Raw genomic sequence first — 21,522 nt, 5'->3', positions numbered from 1 at the left:
CAGAACAAGACTGAACTTCTGTGGGATTTTACCGAATCAAACTATAGAACTGTAAGTGTACGTAAATCCATAAATGTACAAGTCCATTTTTCCCCCATATCTCACATGAAATTGAATTAGATTCACCTTACACTAAATTAAAGTATTCTCAGAAAATAAAATTGTAGTTTTCCACAAGACAAAGAAATACAAAGACCTGAGTTTCTGGGAAGAAATCTCTAGAAGTTGGAAAGAAGGGTGGGATTATTAAAAAAAAAAAAAAAAAAAAAAAAAAGGACCAAACCACACAAAACCCAACAACTAACCAACCCCTGGTCAAAGTATTTTTCACTTGTTCTCCAACAAAATATCATCTGTACTCCAAAACCTATGAAAATATCAAAACCACAAAACCACTTACTGAGGATTTTAGAGAACCTCTGCAAATTGCCTCACAGCTCAAATTGTAGACTCTAGATTATTCCTATTTAAACACCTCCTGATATATGTAACTCCAAGAAAGCGTGTCTAGCCTACAATGCGCTTAGGTACTGCAATACGAGCATAAAACATCACAGTTCACTCCATTTCTTCATCAACAATGACTGTTCAATCACTACACATACCCTAGACCCAGTTAGCTTTTCTGCCATCACATTGGCTTCTTCCTTGTGTCACCAAAACGCGACACGCACACACACAGAAAAAGGGGTGGTGGGAAGATAAGGAAGAAATACTGTTTTGATACATGTAGGAGTATATGTTGCATCAGTTCTATTGTTATTTTATGAACAGGTAAATCCTTGCTGCCATGCCTCCAAGAGATGGAGGCGGCAAACAAAAACATAATGAAATCAATAGCCTTAGTTTTTCACTACTGAAGTTCTACAGAGAGCTACAATGTCACTGCCACATTCACAGTAGCCATGAACTTGGCAAGGCCTATGAGCATTGCCTAAGGCTACACGAGATCTTACAAACTACGCACCCTCATGCCTAAATTGCTTCAATTTGGATAAAAGATTCGGTCTGGTATGTATGCTAAGTGTATACATACATCACACAGACACAGTGTCTTGCACTGAGCTTAGTGCCACTAAACTCAGCAGAGTTGTATTCAAGGTGGAAAAAGGAAGAAAGATCAAACTCTTCTTCACACTAAATAGTATCTGCATTTAAACAAACAAACAGAAGTTCTGGAGCACCAGATATCTCCAGCCTACATGGGTGTCTTAAGACTACAGAGCTGTAGTCCCATTTTTTGAAAGCCCTCTCCAGCCAAGACTTTTTCAATTTTTTTTTTAATTACAGTACCTATGGACACCAAGATTATAGAAAGACTTTCCCAGTAGTAGCTGCAAGTACTGAAGGCATTACGCTTTTGTCTTTACAACCTCGTAGCTCAAATACAGCAAGGATCACTTTCCATTTGCATCAGTACAAGGCCGGTTTAAATGCTAAGCCAGCTTAGTTCAAACTATCAGCAAACATAGTTTGAGCACAGCTAGCTGATTTTCAGCTGAAATAGACTGTAGAGCATTCATACATTGTCTTCTGTCAGTTCTACAATGGGAATGGTAAGCTCCAAAAGCAGCACATTAGCACATCTCTAGCACTTTACAGCAGCCTAATGTTGTATCAAACTGACTGCAACGCCAGCAACATACAGAACTGTCGTGGGCAGCAGACTGCCACCGCTGTTCCAAACCGTAAGAGAAAGAAACCCGTTGATAAGAACATACTATCCAATAAACACGGAGACTATCAAGTTAGAGCTACAGAACTTGAAATTGCACTGCTGATTTTGTAAAAGCAGTAAAGCAACTTCATACATATGGTAAGTTATGCCTTTTGCTGATTGGAAATTAATCTAGAGTATTTTGAGATCACTTATAATACTAACTCCGAAAAAGTATTTAACTTGCAAAGTTACAAAAGTATAAGAAATAGAAAACCAAACTAGGAAGGTAACACACACAGACTTGAATTATTTTAGAATTTAGAAGATGACATTAGAGCTACTGGCAATAAGGAAGAGCTGCTGATGTACCTATAAAGTCATTAACAGTTTATTAACAGGGAATCAATATATCCCTCCACTTCATAGCTAACCAGCAAAACATATCCATCACAAACTAGAGCATTCCTTTAGTCTCCTTACAACTGTCCAACAATTATCACATTCTGAAGAACTGAACAGCTAGCATGCAATGAAGACCTGGAATGGCAAGGCAGGCGTCTGTTGTAGCACTGTATTCTAAGATGGGATCCACAACACAAAAAGTAATTTTAAAACATTAGCAGAGAAGAAAAAAAACAATGAGTTACTATGATGCTAACAGTATCACAGACACACAACATAAAAGGATAACATATAAACTTTTTTTTTAAATAGATATAACCAAATCACATACAATAGCTGCAGGAGCAACACATTAAACTCAATAACTGAGTATCTTCTGTGGTGCCTCTGCATTGCTAAGTTCTTAAAACCAAAAGGCCTTTTACACACGCTATACAAGGGCTTCCTGATTTCGATAAAAATTAATGACAAGAGGAAACAAGAACAAATTCCACTCATCACATAGTCTGTATGATCATTACTTGGAGAATTGCCTCAGTAGTAACATTCAGTGGGCTTCAAGATCCCAATCCTCCTTACTGACTTAGAACAGAAGTGAATTGGAAATAGAGGGAGGAAGAGACGACAAGAAAGGGGTTGAAAAGCAAATTATTGAAAGTGGTATAGGAAAAAAAAATAAAAGCTGAAGTCTTTCACTTAAACAAAAAGAGCAGTTCTACAGAGATCAACTGTGATCTACTGTGTACAAAGCTCCCATGCTAAAACTTTATGCTTCTATTTCCTATTTTAATTACCGTTGCTTTCTACTCTTCATCTCTGCTACCCACACAATGCTCCTCTGATCTCCTCAAAATACAGATAATGGGATTACCTATCCAAAGCCACTCCACATTCATTAATAATTTCAAGTGTAGAGTTCAGCTTTACTACAGAATGTTTAGTTAAATAGGCCAAAGATGCCGAGCACATTTTATTCTGGGTTATATTCTGCCATATTATAAAGATGGTGACTGTGAAAAACAAAGCTTTCACATGTCTCTGACTTTTCTTTACACCATAAGCCTAGTTTGCCTGTTGGCTTCTTTGAACACTAATGATTTATTCCACTGTATTCCTTAAGAGCAACCTCTACTTCCTTCAAAACACTCAATACCCAACTTATGTCAATAGTTTCACTGTAAATCAAAGTTGGTTTCAGAGCAATCATGCTTCTAAAAACCTAAAAGTTCAACTGCCAAAACCATTACTGGCAATTCTCTGAAGTTTCATCATCCTCCATTTCTTTATTTTGTGTTTGCCTGAATATCAATCAGACTATAAGTTTTTGCAAATGGGGACAATTTTGTTACGTATGAGCACAGTAGGAAGTCAGCTCAGCTATATCCAGATGCAGCAGAGCAGTAAGACTAATTATTTTTAAAATATATTATCCCATAAACCTAAGAATGTAAGTCATATGCTGCATATTTATTTAATAGATGTTAGTTTAAAGCATATGGAGTTAAAAGATTCTATCTAATTCTACCCATTGCAAGTTTGCAACATGTTAAAAGCAACTATAATGAACACCTTTAAAAAAAGGCCACATTTTCGCTATAATTTTGCCTTATTTTAAATATATATGAAGAATTATTTCCATGACAAATTTAAATAAGAGTTTTAAGAATATCAACAACAGCATACCTGAGAGCTTGAATTAGAAGAAAAGTCTGACAGGGAAGGTTTTGCTTTTTACATTTTACTAATTGAAATGCTTTGTATATAGATTTTGCTTATTCAGCATCACTGTATTGTAAGATTCAATATGGTGCCTTTAGTTAAAAAAAAAAAAAAAAGAAAAAAATTGAAAACTAAAACCAACGAAGTTCTGGAAGCTTTTCCTCTGTAAAAAGGTTATTTTGTCATTTCTCAAGTCATACTCATAAAGCACCAGAGAAATCTCTGCATAACTCATGACTATACACACTGTTGTCAGAGATGAACATAATTCAGGTCACTGACCTTCGGTAGATGAAGGCAGGCCTGTTGCTAGCAACATAAAATATAAATACTTGCTTAAAAGCAAAAGTATTTATTTATTTACTAGGAAAATTATCCTCAAGTATACACCATAAAACTGAGATTAATAACATAATGGAGTATAATGGATCAAGACCTATACAAATCTATGCAAATAGCAATTCCTTAAACTGTTGTTATTCTGCATCTCAACAGCCCACTCTTGAAACTACACACAACCAACAGTGTTGCTTGACATAAGACATACAAGGCAAAAGATTCATCAAATACACCAGATTTGGTGTGTAATTTTAAATACTGCATAATAAAATGTGAGTACACCCAACTGAGTAAATTGAGTACACCCAATACTACTGGAATTTAAAATAAATAAATAAATAAATCCCTTAGGGTGCTAGCAACTGTCAACTTGTAGGACTAGTTCCCAAAGAGAACACAATTGAGAAATTCCAAAATCATTTGTTTTTACAGTACCTAGCACATACAGTGTCTTTTACTAGGTAAAATCCTGTGTATTTAGATGTATAAATTAACATACATCTCCAAAGCAAACACAGACACACACGTTATTTACTGCTTCTGTTCTACTTGGGACTAACAGATGTGATGTTATACATAAGAAATATTTCACAAAGAAAAAAAAAAAATCAGACTACTTCATATATCCAATGTACAAAGCAGAACTCAGTACATCTCAGCTTCACCCTCAAAATCACATACATGAAATTAAAAGCAGATATGGCTTCAGCATGAAAACCCAATACATCTGTCCACTTTTACAGACCTGTATGTTTCTATACCTGATAATCAATATACTGAGTACTAAACAAAAACCAAGTAATTAATGATCAGTATCACACTTAACATGTTCCCAAGGAAGTCACAGATCCCTGTCTCCAGGTTTAAGTCCTTTGGTAGTACGGAAAAACTATTAGCGAAATGTCACTGAAATAGTCAGTAAGTACATTAAAACTATGATTAGGTTTTAAAATTCATAATTTGATTTAAAAAAAACAGTATACCTCTCTTCAATTCAGTTTGTGTATTCAACAGAACTATGAGCATAGTCACCTTCATATGTGAGTTTACCCCATTCTTAAGAAAGCAATGTCAAATTTCTGGGAAGAAAACATTTTCATACGTCAGTGGACTTCAAGTTAGGGTGAAAAGACAACAACTATAAAAACTGAGTTTATACTAGACTTCACCAATATATCATTCATCCCAAGAACTTGTATTATACTTTGTACTCTCAGTGAGTTTTAAATTCACACTGCTAAACTAGAAGACTATGTTAGTTTCTAGATCAATATTTGTGGGATGCTTATGAAACCATTGGATCTAAAACAAAACACACTCTATCGTAATTTTTCTTGCAGACTGTAAAATTATTTTTAGTGTTCCAAAAAGCACTAGTTGCTCTAAAAAAAATATATTGTGAATGACTAGTTTCACTCTTATGCTAAATTTACAGCATGTGATGTGAAAGAATCCACAAGCAGCTTTACTGAAATCAAAGCTTCTCACTCAAATTCAAATCTGGCAAAGGCAGAACTACAGTTGTGGTAGGGCAAGAGTTTCTTTTCAGCAGCAGTATCACTTAAGCAGCCTGTATCCTTTCCACCGTAACCTGCTTGGCTGAGACAGTGCTACTCTTCAGTGTCACTCAGCAAACTGCACTGGAGAACTGACCGAGGTGGAAAAATGGGGAGCAGGAAAGAAAAAAAAAATTAAAAAAAAAAAAAAATATATATATATATATATATACTATTTTTAATCCTGTATCAGTCATCTAATCTGGACCTCTACAGATGCACAGCAGCAGGAGCAAACAGCTGGGATAAAAAGGAGCTTCTTTGGCCAGTATTGGTGTGAAAATCAAAACACACCTAATTTTATCAAAAAAGGACCTACAATGGTGTCGCATCAGTATTAACTCAGTAAGATGTCACAGTGCAATCCAAATCTCTGAAATATCTGATTTATAACATAAAAATTTTTAAACCTATCCTTTTTATTGAAAGAAATGCATAACTTCTAAGAAAGGTAACCGCTTTCCTTGTATATGAAGGAACTGAACAGTGTAAAACTTACACTTGGCCCATACATGCAGAGAACTCAGGATTTGTTTTTTTCAAATCTTTATTTGTCCATGTGAACCCCAGAATAAAACCTATGCTTTTAGGAAGAATTAAACTGCCACCATTTAGGATGGGAGGGGAAAAAAAATAGAGACAAAAATGCCCCACACTTATGCTAAAAGTTCCAATACTTGAGATTTTTTAGATAATTTGCATGTGCTTCTTTTATTACTCACTGACTAAAAATATTAATTTTATAAGCACAAACTTAAATTATTTTTCAGTATACTGACCATATAAGGAACTGCAAATTAGAGGGAGCAGTTATTTTTTCCATCCACTTAATAGTGTCAAGCAAAACAAATGCAGTTACGTTTTAGCAAAGTCACATCACTGTATTATATTTACATTCCCCTCCCTCATCACATTTACACGATCTTTGAAAAGAATTCTACCTCAAATTCACATAAGCATGAAGAAAACAGACTTCCGGGAAAGGGAAGGATATTTACAAAATCCATATTTTTTTAAATTATTTCTATGTCATCTTAGAAAAACAGAAGTATGTAACAATCTAATTATTTTTTCAGCTTAACACATTCATCCTACCTATGACCTCCTTCAAAGGTGACACCTGATAAGCAACTATTTATTTTTAAAAGAAATAGAGCCATTTTAGTTAATATGTTAAACATGAACTAAACAGTAGCACGCAAATAGAGGCATATTTCAAAGTAAAATATCCATGAGGGCTGTAAACTTGTTTATCCACAGTAATTTGCTCTCATAGTTGCAAAATGCTTTTCAGAGCTGAGATTTTTCTATAGATATCCTCAAAAAGATTGACCATTTCATTTACAAAAACTGTTTCTGTTCCTTGTAATTGCAAAAAACTTTTAAAATGCAAAGCAAAACATATGCCATCATCTATTTGCATTCATCAGTTTAGAACTTCAGACATAAAAAGTCTCAAGAGAATATAATCTTCCTACTTCTCTTTTTCTTAAGCCATAAAGCAAGCAAAGAATTAAAGGAACGCCTAAAATTTCCAAGAAAAGTGGTCAAACATCACTGTAATTTACAGGTCTTTACTACAATCTTGATATTACTACAGCTTACTATTCTTCCAATTTAGTAATCATTAACTACTACTTCCATTCTTTGTTGTACTCTTGATGTACAAAACAGACCTGGCAAGAGACAGTACTCAGATGAAGCTACTTCAACTTTTTAAGCCTAGACTAGAGCTGGGAGAGCACTTGTAGCACTCTGCAGACAAACAACATGTACTGAAATGCTTTTACCTCTCAGAAACTGCAAGAGCTTAGACCCACATTATACATACATATATACATACACACATGTACACTACCTACACACAGGAGGAAAGGGCAGTTGTTTCTTCCCTGCAAATACAGACTATTTTAACTGCAGTGTCTCTATACTGATGAAAACATAAAATCTTGGGTTTTGACAGGAAAAGACAACAGCTTCTGTCCAAAAGTTCCCCAAAACATACTTTCCTACTCAAGTCCAGAAACAAACAAAAAAATCCAAGAAACGGAAGAAAATAAAATGTGCATCTGAATGGTATAGTATTTTTACAGATACTAGAGTTATAAACAAAATATCATGACACATTCAAGAGGGTTTGGCTTTCTAAGTGACCCATCCTTATCAAATTCAGATGTTACCGGTTTTTGACATCATTACTGTTCCCTTGGTTTACATGTTCGCTTTTTCTTTTCCTTTTTTAATTCTGCCCTGAAACATGACAAATTCCATATCATGCTGCAATTTACATGTAACAGGAGCCACAAAATTAATAAACTCACAGGTTATCACGTTTCAGTAAACATTACTGTAAAATAATTGATCAAAAACAGAGAGAATGTAAAATCTTACTCAGACCACAACAAACCCCGTTACAAAAATACTCATACAGATTCCTGGGAAATGATCTGCAGAGCTGCTATCATATGTCTAAATGAAATAAGACCACTTCTCCATTCCGACTTTAGCAGCAGATAGTTCCGACGTTACTTTCAAAGACCGTCTTAAGTTACATATTTCAAGTACATTTATAACATCCTAGATGTTTGTTGCCCTGATACAGTAGTACCTTTAATCTTGAAGACTTCCAAAACATTTTAATACATGGACATATGCACACCTATAGCCTTCAAAAAAAAACAAAACAAAAAAACAAACCACCACCACAAAACCAAACCAAAACAAAAATACACACCAAAACCCCAAAATAACAAAATAACACTACAAAGCACACACGACTGTAAACTGCCTGCTAGCTCTGTAAATAGATGGTGCTTATTTTTAATACTTAGGGTAAGTGGCTTGTTTCAGCCATACACTGGTTTGCATGCCTTTTTAAATACTTTTTAAGCTTTTCAAACACACCATGGACTAACTTTTGTTTAATTGACTCCCGTATGACAGCTCACATTGACAAACGCAATGCCACAAGCTACCTTTGCCTTTCATTATTCAGGAGATTTAGACTGGATCGGCATTCACATAGCCAGGTACTCTCTGGCCATACATTAAACATATGCCTGGATCTCTAAAACAGACTTGACCCCTCAAATCCCTACACATGCTGCCAAAGCAGGTATACCCCTGATATGAAAAGTGATAATGGAGAAGTACTGCTGATATCCTTTCCACTTCAGCATGAAATATCAGACTTAACTGCCCAAGCTTCAGTTTAGGCTAAAAACCTGAAACATGTCTACTTCTACTATGAAAATATTTAGTTCTTAAACATTAGAATTTTCCTTAATGCATCTATCAGACTTCACCCACTCAGATGGGTTTTTCTGGGGACACTTGTTCAGAGATGTTTCTGAGCCACTGCATCTAAAAGGAGCAGAAAAAGGAAGAAATTTATTCAGTTACAAATCACAGAATGGTTTGGATTGGAAGGAACCTTAAAGATCATCTCGTTCCAACACCCCCCTGCCATGGGCAGGGACACCAGGTTGCTCAAAGCCCCGTCCAGTCTGGCCTTGAACACTTCCAGGGATGGGGCACCCACAGCTGCTCTGGGCAGCCTGTTCCAGTGCCTCACCACGCTCATGGTGAAGAATTTCTTCCTTATATGTAAACTAAATCTACACTATTCCAGTTTAAAGCCATTACCCCTTGACTTATCAATACATGCCCTTGTAAAAAGCTCCTCTCCCACTTATCATCCTAGAAATCCTGCAGAACTCAATGTAAACCTTCTCTTAAAAAAAAAAAAAAATAATAATAATAATAATAATAATACCAATGAGCTAGCCAATCATAAGTCTTTCCAACAAGACTTCAGCAACTGTATCATTCCGATGGTTAACTCATCAGTCACTAGGTAAAAAAAAATAAAATTACTGTATCTAGAGCACAATGATTTAAGAAACGTGCCATGCAGGATGGCCTCAGCTCTAAGCTTTTTCCTCTCAGGGAAACAGAGGAGAGACAGTTGTGTTATCATCAGGTCATGATTTTTAAGCAGGCCAACTTCACAAGCTTCACATTTATATTAGTGAAATGCAGTAGTTCAGAAATAGGGTACACACTGCTTCTCCAAAAAGGGGGAAAAAACTGATTTAGCAGGTTGACAGCAGCAAACAAGGCACTGTTGGCTCACAAATGGCTATTCCTAAAAGTTACTCTAAACACACACTTCAAAGTGGATGGATATTCTTCTCCTCCATTTGCGTAACTCAAAGTCCCCAGGCATTATTTCTCTTTTTTTATGTATCCCAAGCATAATACTAAAATGGAGTATGGAATAGCCACGCAAGTGCAGTAAAAGGGGACATAAGCACAACGTAAGTTTGTTTACAGAACTCAGATCTGCCTTTTCATTAGATCTAGCAATGCTAAAAGGTGCTTGAAGGGTATTTTAGGATTACTTCCAGGATTTTGGGATACTGTCAAAGTAACTGGGACCCTAAGCTCACAGATGGGAAAGAGCAGGTGAAAGTCATTTAAAGAGGAGAAACCCCTTGTTTGCAAAACTACATATAGCACAACTGGTCTTCTAGCTCTTTTTAACTTCAAAGACAAAAACCATACTCTGGCTTTCGCCAGACGTTGTCAGTACAGAAACACCATGTTTAAAAATCTTATTTAACATGCTTTCAAATAGCAGTTCATATGAAGTTCAACAGGTCCGAAAATTGACACTTGTCTAGTTCAAGCTCCAGGACAACCATATGCATCCAAAACTGATGGTGAATAAACTGAGTTACTTAATTAAGAATTATGAGGCTGCAGTTCCCCAAAACCCAAAGCAGGTTTAGATTTGGCTCCTGCGTTCCTACCCACACTCCTCCTTGCCCTCAACCACTCAGTGCAGGCCCATCTCTTGCACCATGTCTGGCACCTGCCCCGGTCTTGCTGAGTCAGTTCTGCAATTTAGCATGATGTAAAATATTCACCTTTTTGATCAGTTTTCTGCTGACTCTACACAGCTCCAGAGCCCAAGTCTGACTTTCAGCTTAAAAATCTACACAGTAAATAAGAACCTCACCATTCTTTTCAGCACGTGCATACAGTTAATTCATTTCTATTCTGCATAATACAACTTGATCTCAAAGAACCTGATTTGCATTTTTGTGCAGTCTTTGATGTTCTGGACCTTTGAAACTGCCAGTTCCTAGGTCAGGGGCAGGAGTTCCAACACTGATACTGGAAGTGAGCCAGCCACGCTCGAGGACTATGCTGAAGTAACAAATGGGGCATTCTGCTCATGGAAGGAGAACCTCATTGCAATAGGCACTGCATGACACAATAAAATGATGATCCTCACCTAAAAAGCTCACAATATAAACAGACGTTTGTCCACAGAAAGACAGAACTAGAGAGCTCACAGATTTTAGCTATTTCTAATGAAGTTTGCTGTATAGGCTAAGAATACAGTACAAGAGAAGTAAAGAGGAACCTAGCTAAAATATTTCCAACAGTTCTCACCGAACTGCCACAGAGCACCTTGAAGACCACAGCTAACATCTGGTTTGATATCAATAGTAACAGACCCCACCTCTGCTTCAAGAACACAAGCAAAATGTTTACAGTCTTTTCTATATATAGCCTGTGTCTGTCATAATAGTCTACATAAATAAATGTGAAGAAATGAATTTAATCAGGCATGCCAACTACAAACTTCTCTGATGTTGGAAAGCAAAATGAATAAAAAAAGACTCTTCACCACAGTAAAACCCAGCATCCTTACTATTCAGCTCAATGTCCCAGCCTAAGGAAATATATAGACTTCCACAATATACTTTAAGTCCTAATTCAGGCTCAGGTTCACCAATGTAAGAGTAGAAGAAAAATCTGAATTCTAAAGCAAAAATAATTATATTTTGGATTACTGCAGCAATCACATAGGGAATATCATTCTTGTTATCTTAGGAGATCACAATTTAAGGAATCTAAGGAAATGCACTGTTTACAAAATTCAAAACAGACACCTCCAGGATAAGCACAAATACCATGTATTTCTGATGAATACCACTTACAAATACTCCATGATATTTTTGGAAATGAATTTGGGCGTATGTAGTATTTCAACATATGAATTAACCAATGCAAAGACACATAATTTATCAGATTAAGTCCTTCTGAAAATTAACTTGACTATAAAAAAAAATAGCGTTAAAGACCCTTAACAAATAACTGAAGAGCAAGTAGAATATAATCCCACTGATACAAAGTATTCCATGTTCCATCTACACTCTCTCCACTTTATTTGCCTATCATTCCTATCTTGGTGGTTGTGCTATATTTCCATAATTCACATAATATCTTTCTACTGAGAACATAAAACATTATCCAGAAGCCATTTCCTGTAAAATGCGTAAACACTGACTAAATCCCAGAAAGTTTCTTTTTTGTCTTTACTTAAGGCAAGCACACTAATTGGAGAGTCGCGTTTCCTTTTTTCTCCCTCTGTCCCACAATTCTTTGGTTGTTTTTTGTGCAATAGTACAGGTTACAAGGACAGTCACCAAGAACATCTGAAAAACCAGGAGATCTAGGTATTCTCATTGTAAGTGAACGAACATGAGTTCAGATTCTCTCCACCTGAGGAACACCCTGAACCGCCAGGAAGGGCAGCAGTCCCTCTGTCTTTCCCAACTCTCAGGTGCACAGCTGTGCCCCCTTTCTTGGAAAGCGTCAGTGGTCACACTGAGTATACAGTAAATCAAATCAACTCAATGACCCACTGAAAAGCCGTTCACATTTTGTCAGGTTCATTCCCTGTCACCTTAGTAAACTGAACTGGCTCAGCAAATGGTAAGAAAAACTTAAAGCTAGAACAAAAAGACTAACAGGCCTTTTTATGCCAAAAAAGATGCCATCTTAGTTTATGCCATGTAACATAACTTCCCACCAAGCATATGCCTTCACAATCTGACCAAACTCATGGCTACTACTTACAAGAAAAGAGCAAGTCACAGATGAGGCTCATCTTCCAGGCACTCTTCCACCTCATGATGAAACAGTTCAGGCATCTAAATCAGCAGTAAAGTTTCTACCTTTACTTACATCATCAGGTTCTTGTGCTTATCTTCTTAAGCTAGCCCAATGTGGAAGAGGAAAAATGCCAGTGAAGAGAATCTGCAAGTATGCTTAACCAAGGGAGAAAGCGGATGAAGACAGTTTCTTGTGATCCAGTTTAGGCTGCTGCCTCCAAAATCTCTGAAGTAGATCAACAAAAAATGCACAAATGAGTGTTCCCCTTCTTTGTTCCTTCAATGTAGTAAATAAATACATAAATAAATAATGACTCCACATTTTCCTCACATCATTCACTCCAGAACTACAGCACTAACATTTCTCAGAATATAGATCACCGTCACTCCAAAAAAAATTTTACCAAAATATGGATCATCCTAACATAATATTTTTCAACTTAACCTAATTCAACATGGTTTTTAGTTCCATCTGTAGTTCATTTACCACAGCCTTATTCCCTGGTTAAAGGACCACTGACCTAGAAAACTCTCAATTGAAGGAGATAAATTAACAAAATTCAGTAAATTTTCATATAGTCTAGTGATGAAGTCAAAATACCTTCTTTTTCAGATTTATAACTCTGAGGTCTTGTTTTATTATCTTGTTAGCCTCCATCCCTGCCGTGAAGCATGATATTGAAGCAAATCTTGGTATATCTCAAAATATACCAAGATACTACTGTAGAGGTAGTATGCTGCAAATTTTTCTAAGTTTTAAATGGTATTACAATCCACTAAGAATTCAAACACCCTATTCAAGTCATACATTCTTGTGAATGCATGCAAACACAGGAAGAGTCAGTACACAGCACGTATCAATCAGCAAAACCTTTACTGGGGTACATGTATTATCACAATAAATAGAGGTTTCATTAAACATTAATGGTAGCTCTATACCTCTACAAACTATGGTTACAGGTAGCTCACTGCAGATTCTAGAACACCCATTCTGCCAGACAGAATCACTGCCTTTTCTGCAGGGCGGGGGGGGGGGGGGGGGGGGGTAACAAGCAAACAAACAAACAAAACAAAACAAAACAACCAAAAAAAACCACCAACGCACAACACCACACACACCAAACTGGACAAAAAAAACCCACACTGTTAAGCCCAGAACATATTCATCATAATCAAACATGACCTTCTACCCAGCTCTTTTAGTAATTCCTCATTGAGCCTTCATCAATGTATGGAAGACCCCACAAAAAAGATCTAATCATTTAAAAGCCTTCAAAGACCAAGAAACCATGACACTGTTTCATCAAGTGAAATGGATTGCAAATCACCATTAAAACTGTATTATTTGCTGCTTACCACTATAGAAGACAAAGACCTTCTGGTGTGGAAAAGGTTTTATAAATCTAACAAGAGGTTGCAGATACCCTGCCATAAGGTAACTCAATCTGAATTTGATAGCTAAGAGTTCAAATTCACAATCACATTTAGAAGTAGTTACCTTTTGTCAGCTTATCCTCAGTAACTGACCACATACATACCTGCCTACACACACTCCCCCCACAAAAAATGTGAGAGACTTGGCTTTCACTCAGACAACAGAAAAAGAGGTTAAGGCTAAGGATGAAGTAGCACATGATTGCTAAACTAATCTAATCATTTGCTGCTACACACACACAAAAAAGAAAAAAAAAAAAAAAAAGGGTGGAGCGGGAGGCTGTTCTTCCCGTATTCCTCCCTTTCCTCCCTTTCCCAAGCCTCACTGCTCTAGCACTAATTGACCCAAAAGAAAAACATCTTTTTTCAGGTTTGCTTACTGGCTTTTTCATACACATAGGTGATGACAAATTATTTGAATAAATGTCATTTTTATTGATGTACTAAACGTTTTAAAGAACCCAGGATACTTTTTTTTTTTTTTAATAACTGAGTTATATTATGGTCCTGAATGTGTAGTTCAGGCTTAGTCTGTCAACTTTGAATAATTTTGTTTTGAATCCCTTTTTGAGTTCAGTCACTATGGAGATGTATGGAATTCATGTCTGAATATTCTCTGATGGCAGTCATAAGACAAAAGTCTAAAAGACATCTCTAATCAAGACAAAAACCCAGAAAAATTCCCTCTAACAGAGGCCTTTCAGATTAGTTTTGTGCAACTAGACTTTTATGCAGCCAAAAATAAAAAGTTGAACCTTTGGGACAATTTATGTGAATTTCACCAGTTCTAGCATCCGAAAACTTGATGAATCTAATGTTCTGCAAGTTATTTGTAATTTGTTCAAGATGCAGACACTGCACTAAAACTTTGACCAAAAATATCTATTTAAGTAATTCTAGGACATGCTAGGATTATACAATGCTGTCTCTGCCAGCATGAGAAGTTGCTGGAGTCCTGACCAGAAGAGTTTGGTTTTCTGTAGCATTTCTTTGCTGATAAACATTCCTAAAATTATTTTAATAAGACAGGTTAAAGGAAGGAAAAAAGGAGAAATTAAAAGAAAGGGGGGGGAGGTGCTTTTAAATCCTGACCTTACAGACCCCTAAACAGTACTCAAGATCACCTGACGTATCCTGGTCTGAGGTATCCACGAAATGAAAAGGCAAGAAAATCTTCAATGCCCTACCGATGTTCTCACAGACTACCAAGAATAGCTCACTAGATGCAAAGACTCCAGAACAAAGCCATTTTTCCAGCAGAATTTTTTCTTTAATTTTCTACTAATGTTACTGAACAGGTGCATTTTAAGAAAGATTGCAGCAAAAAGACAACTTTTGATACAGACCTGCTCTTTTTCCTATTTTGTGTAAGAGCTCAACAAAACCATGAGTGTGATCTGAACACACTGTGTGGATGATGCCACAGCAGAGATAACCTTAGGAAGAATACCATTTTTCTAGACACATCTGAAACAGCAAGGCAACATATGAAATCACAGGGGCATAGCAAAAGGGATAATAAATGCAAGACTCAGAGCTTGTACCGTATGCACCAAATGGATCAATTTGCAGCCTAACAGACTCATCTCTATAAGCCTTCATATGACCATTTTCCAGTGCAAGACAAAAAAGTAACACTGAACACGACAATGTAGCCATCAAGATGGTCACAACAGAGAACTCTGTCCCAATTCATAACACCATATATTTACTACACTGACATCTTTCTTTCCAACCTAAGAAAGAAGCAGCAAAGCCACATTTAATAGTTTCAAAACTGGAACTTCCCTCTTCCCAACACCTTCCCCCCGCCCCCAAACCAATAAAGCACCACCTTTGGAAATAAGCCAGAACTCCACACTGCTAATTTGAGACTGTAATTGAATTGAACATAAAGCAAATGTTATAGCTTCAGAGCTTAAGAATAAAGAGACTTCTATGGAGTTCAGTGGTGCTACATTGAATCTATCTGAGGAAAGACAGATCCCCACATGGATCTAGTAGCTAAGGCCTACTCATCCTTTTTTGCTCAGAGAGATTTTTATTCAAAGTATTTCAGGCTAGCTTCATAGGGGATTTACAGGAATTACCAGAAAGCATGTAAATATTCTTCATGGTGCCTCTGTGTTTAGGAAAAAGCAAGAGACATCTAACCTGTACAGATTTTATCTCCCACAGACACTACCAGAAAACACTGAGCAGTCTTGCTTCAGTTCCTGAAGGGGTCAAGGAGATGGATGACATCCTGAAGGGCAACAAAGACAGCCAAAGTAGGAATCTCTGAAATGCAGAATAGTCAGCTCAAAGCAAGTTACGGAAACAGAGAAAAAAAGGCTTTATGAAAAGTACAATGGATTGCTGAAGAAGAAGATAGGAGGGAGGAGAAGACAGGCACAAAACATCAAAGTAGTTAAACCATTATTTGACTAAGGAATCTCAACTATTCCTACAAGAAACTGAGCAGAGCCATATGGTTTATCAGAAGCTAAAAGTGTTTAGCCATGGGAAAAAAAAAAAAAAAAAAATAACACGTAAAACGAGCAGGATGAACAAAGTTTACTGAAGAGTAGACTGCATCAAGACCTAAGGCAGAAGAGATAGATGAGATTTAACTAACTAAATAAACAGATCTGACAAGTAACTGAAGAGGTACAGCATTTATGAGTAATACTTAGCAAACCAAGAAGGAACCAACTGAACATTTCCAAAGACAACTATTGTAATTCAGAATAGTGCTTGCCCTACTAGCACGTACATCCTGAAAGCAGGCTTCTTCATAACCTGACCTAGAGCAGCTGGCCTAAGGAAACAAGAATCTGCAAGCTCAGAAAGTGATACGTTTAAGTATGCCCTCATATAAAAATGGAAAATGTAAGATCCTATACATCATGTTTTGCACGGATAAAGCATGCCTTGGAAGGCACTACTTAAGGTGCTCCTGCCCTCAGTCCACCCAAAGGCCAAAGGAGATGGGTGGAAACTGCTTTATTCCTGCTATAAAGAATAGGTGTGTTGTCCAATGTTCGACATTTTTATTTAAAGTCACTTTGGATTATTAAAATATGGATGGATACTAAAAGAGATGGATTCAGATATTAAGGAATGAGCACTCCTGTCTGCTTTCCCAAATAACAGGTAAATAGTTATCAACAAAATTTAAATAACTTGAACATATAACTTGAACAAAAATATTAGGTATTTGCATACATGGAAGTGAAACAGCAGCATAATCCCAGAAGCTCTGGTCAGTTATTAAAGAGGACAAGCAAGCACAGAATTTCCAAAAGAGTTGTTTGCTTGTTTTTAACATAACCGGTCTGGCTGGTGGTTATGTTAAAACCAGACTATTAAGAGAAATATTTTTTCATGCCTCCTTTGTATAGCAGAATATATAAAACTAAGCAACTTTACTCTGAAATTTAGCTTCTGGTATCAATAAGCTATGCTCACATCTTTTAAAGACAGCTGAAAAACACCTTTTATTAGAACATTAACTTTAGAAACTTCATCTTTCAGTTTGTCCAAGTAGGAAAAATACATATTTTGTGTGCACATATCTATCTTAAGGCAATATAGAATTCAAGTAAAAATTTCAGAAGTGCACGAGACTGATATTGCATTGTTTTGTGGTAATGTTGGGGGGGGGCGGGGAGGGGAAGACAAATTAAAAACTTTGGGATTCTTCAGAGGTCTTTAAAACATGGGTATTTTTCCCCTCAAAAGCATTATTCTTACAGAGGGGAAAAGAAAGCAACAAGTGAGAAAGAACAAGCAGCAGAAGACACTTAGCAAGCAAGAGACTGACCCAAGTGAGAAAAAGGAGGTGCTTGAGAGACCAAGCACTAGAAAGGACATGCGAGAAAAGGGGCATGAGCAGAAGTCAGAAAATCATAAGAGCAAACAAGAGTGAGGAAGAACTAGAAGAGAGCACAAGTGAAGAGTGCAAGCAAGCAGAGATGCAGGAGGAGTTTAGCAGGAGAGTTAGAAAGCAAGCAGGAGAATTGGAGAAAGAACTTATCAAGTAAGACTGTGGCAGCGCATGTTAAGAGTGCACACAAGCAGGACAGCATCAGTGGGACTGTTAGGGAATAAGCACAGAAGTTTGAGATAGCAAGCAAAAGACTGAGAGGTAGACCAGGGAGGAGGGGGTGGAGAGAGACAGAGAGCGAGACACTGACAGGGGAGTGATTTACTACAGGAGCGGTGGCAAAAATTCCTCAGAATTATGTTCTCCATGAAGTAACAGTGCTATCAGAGCCAGTTAACCAACCCCTGCCTCTTCTAGGCACCCTGTTCCTGTCCACCCACACAATTCATTCCATTATCTCGTCAAATGTCTGTGCAGCGGCACAATATACCAGGTCTGGGAACTGATCTGACTGAAAAGTAACCTGATTCTCCACCCTCACACACACCCAAATGTTATATATATAAAATTATATATTTCAGCCAACTCAGTTTCCAACGCTGATTCACTGGTTGGTCTTACAAACAGCTGTGCCAACACAAAGCAGGTGGGAAAGAGTAGCCAGAATCTGGAGAGAAGGGAAGCTACTTGAGCTGTAACTGCCTTCAAGGAACTCCTCATTGCACACTTTGCCTTAGAATGACTCTTTCAACCATTTCCCCTCAAAGTGCTTCAGTAGCTCTGCATCTTGCAGCACGAACTTCACAACAGTTTGCTAATACTTATATTGTAAAACATGAACATATAAGGTCATCAGATTAAATACTGTGCATGTTCCACTCCCCTCACAAATCAGATATGAAAACAAAGTGGTGTTGCTTTTCATCTTTTTACCAATTACTTCAAATTTGGCATAGCTACCATTTTGGGGGGGAACAAGGTAATTTTCACTACATACACGGATTTGGGTGGGTGGAAGGAGAAAATGATTTAGGGTAGACAAATCTATGCTGCTTGTGTTTTTCTCTGAAGATACTGTTACCTGCTGTGCTGCCCTTCAGCATTCTCTCAACACTGAAATTATGTTCCAGCCAACAGTCTTATCTCATACTAGAAGATGGAATTGATCTGGATGAAAAAAAGATAATCAGGTCTTCTCAAATTTCCCTCAAACTTAAGAACATATAGTAGCAGAAGAAGCATAGTTTCAACCTTTACTCATAAGCTTCTGTCAGTTTACTTCCCTTCATTGCCACTACTACTGAGCGATGTCTCAAGACTCTGTGACAAGTCTGATCAGCTGAAAGTAGAACACAGAATATTACTGAAGAAGAGTCATATTTAAGACGTTTAGCCAATTTTCCCTCATAAAAGCCAGCCAAACCCAAGCATACAAACACCTGGTTTAAACAACGCTTGCACAGGTAACCCTCTGTTCCCTGAACTCTTCACTCTCAAGTGGCCGACCCATAAGACTGAGAACTCAGCCCTGTCAGATCAGGTAGGAGAGGTGGGAGTTTCCATACAAATAAGATGGAGATGTTCCAATCATACAAACCAGGTAAATACCATACATGACTGTTTCTCCATCCATGAGGAAAAAAAAAAAAAAGGTTTTATAAATGTCATAAAAACCAAGACTAAGCTAAGAAATGTTTAAGGCAGGCCTGATACACAATTCTGCCTCCTTCATATATCTCCCAACACAATCTTTACTTACACAGTCAAATGTTATTTTATTCATTGAACAGATGCTTATCATGTATATCAGGATGACAGCACACAGAAAACAAAGCTACACATTAAGTGCCAGCTATACCATAAATGATACTATTTACTGAAATGCTCCATCAGTTCTTTCCAAAATGGAGGTATGCATATCAAATAGGGAAACAAACTGCAAGGAAGAAATTAATTTGTTTTTCAAGACAAGCAAACTCCCTTTGGGAAAAATGAGTTCAAACTCTAATTCCCCCCAAATTTCCAAACAAATTCTAAGTTCCTTGAGCAACCCTCTATCTGGATATGCTGAGTCACTCTCCAACCTTAAGAGACTGCTTCTCTGAGTTACAAAGCACTCATCATACAAACTCAAGTCAAATGCAGCTGCAAATACATAGCATCATCCTGCTATTAAGACATAAGACACCTAAACCCTTAACCTCAGCTCCACCCATGGTGTTGTCACTGTGTAACTTTGGACAAGTCACTTTACCTTTTGTGCTTCCAGTCCCCTTGCAAAAAAGCAGCTTAGTAACATGTATTTATCTCCTATTAGCAAAGCAAAACTGTTGTGTGTATGGAAAGCAACATGAACTGCTATACAAAATTCCTAAAATCTCTGAAACCCCTCTTCCCACTCCAAATAACAGGGACTCAGTGCCTAATGTTAGGCTGACAATAAGCAAGATACATAAACATTTCTAGGTTTGGTGAAGGGTTTTATCTGTACATTAGATCCTAATAACTGAAAAACATTTCTCTTCTACAAGATGCTGCAGGAATATTAGGATTTGCTACATTCAGATACTAAAACATTACATGTGTGTACAAACCTATAAGAAAGTCATAAACATGAGACTAAGTGCAAGGTCTGGACAGAGCAATTACTGACAACTTGTACCCCCAAAATATATATATATATATATATATATATATATATATATATATATTTACTGCATAATAAAAGATAGTTCAGAACACCAAAACCAAGACATTATTTTCCCATTTTTGCTAGTGTTTGAGTGCTTGACTTAGTATGAGAATTTTTATGGAAATAACTAAAAAAAGTCAAATGCAACTCTACAGAGGTACTCAAGATTAAAATATAAGGAGAAAAATTATGCTTACAACATATGGAATACAATGCATACCTGTTTCCTCAGATACATAAATAAATTGGCACTGTCAAGTTAGGAGCTCATAGGTTTTATAAAATACATAATGACAAACATAGAAACTGTATTATATGCTTGCTCACCATATGCTTGCTAAAAATGCATCTTAAGGTTCCACCTCACCTGAAAGCACAGATCTCAGATTGTTTTGTTTTATGCAAAAACAATCTTCGCTTTAACATACAAAGACTAAAAAAATAAGTTTTTTTAAAAGTAGCAGGAAAATATTTTCAAACATTGACGTCTAAAAATTAAACTCTTCATCCTGTATTCAAACTCTTCTACAGGAATAGTTTCATATTCTCACATTTCAATAAAATTAGGTAGGAACTACAAGACTCAAAATCTGAACAAAAAAAGTGAGGCCAAGAGTATGACAAAATACTGTTTCAGCTATGTAGGTCTAAGATTATAATTCTGAAGTAAAAAAAAAAAATAGTGCTAAAGACATACAAAATGATGAATGACATAGGCAAGGTCAATTAAGTCTTCCTTTTCTTGTAACAGGCTTTGAGAAACAAATGTACACTAAGTCCAAGGAAATCTTTTCCACACACAAAAAATGTATTTACTGATCTCAATGAGTACATGCCTCTGACAGAGCGGAAAAAAAAAAAAAAAAAATCCACACACAAAA

The 21,522-nt window shown here is 36.7% G+C and overlaps 1 protein-coding gene across 1 annotated transcript in view; it reads right to left on the bottom strand.

Annotated features, from left to right (window-relative positions):
* Positions 1 to 21,522, bottom strand: part of DYRK1A (dual specificity tyrosine phosphorylation regulated kinase 1A) — an 88,840-nt gene that overhangs the window by 58,230 nt on the left and 9,088 nt on the right. The window lies entirely within an intron of this gene.

Source organism: Columba livia, chromosome 1 (assembly GCF_036013475.1).
Source record: "Columba livia isolate bColLiv1 breed racing homer chromosome 1, bColLiv1.pat.W.v2, whole genome shotgun sequence".
Taxonomy (NCBI): Eukaryota; Metazoa; Chordata; class Aves; order Columbiformes; family Columbidae; genus Columba; species Columba livia.
The sequence above is the reverse complement of the archived record's forward strand: the minus strand, read 5'-3'. Positions and strand labels throughout refer to the sequence as shown.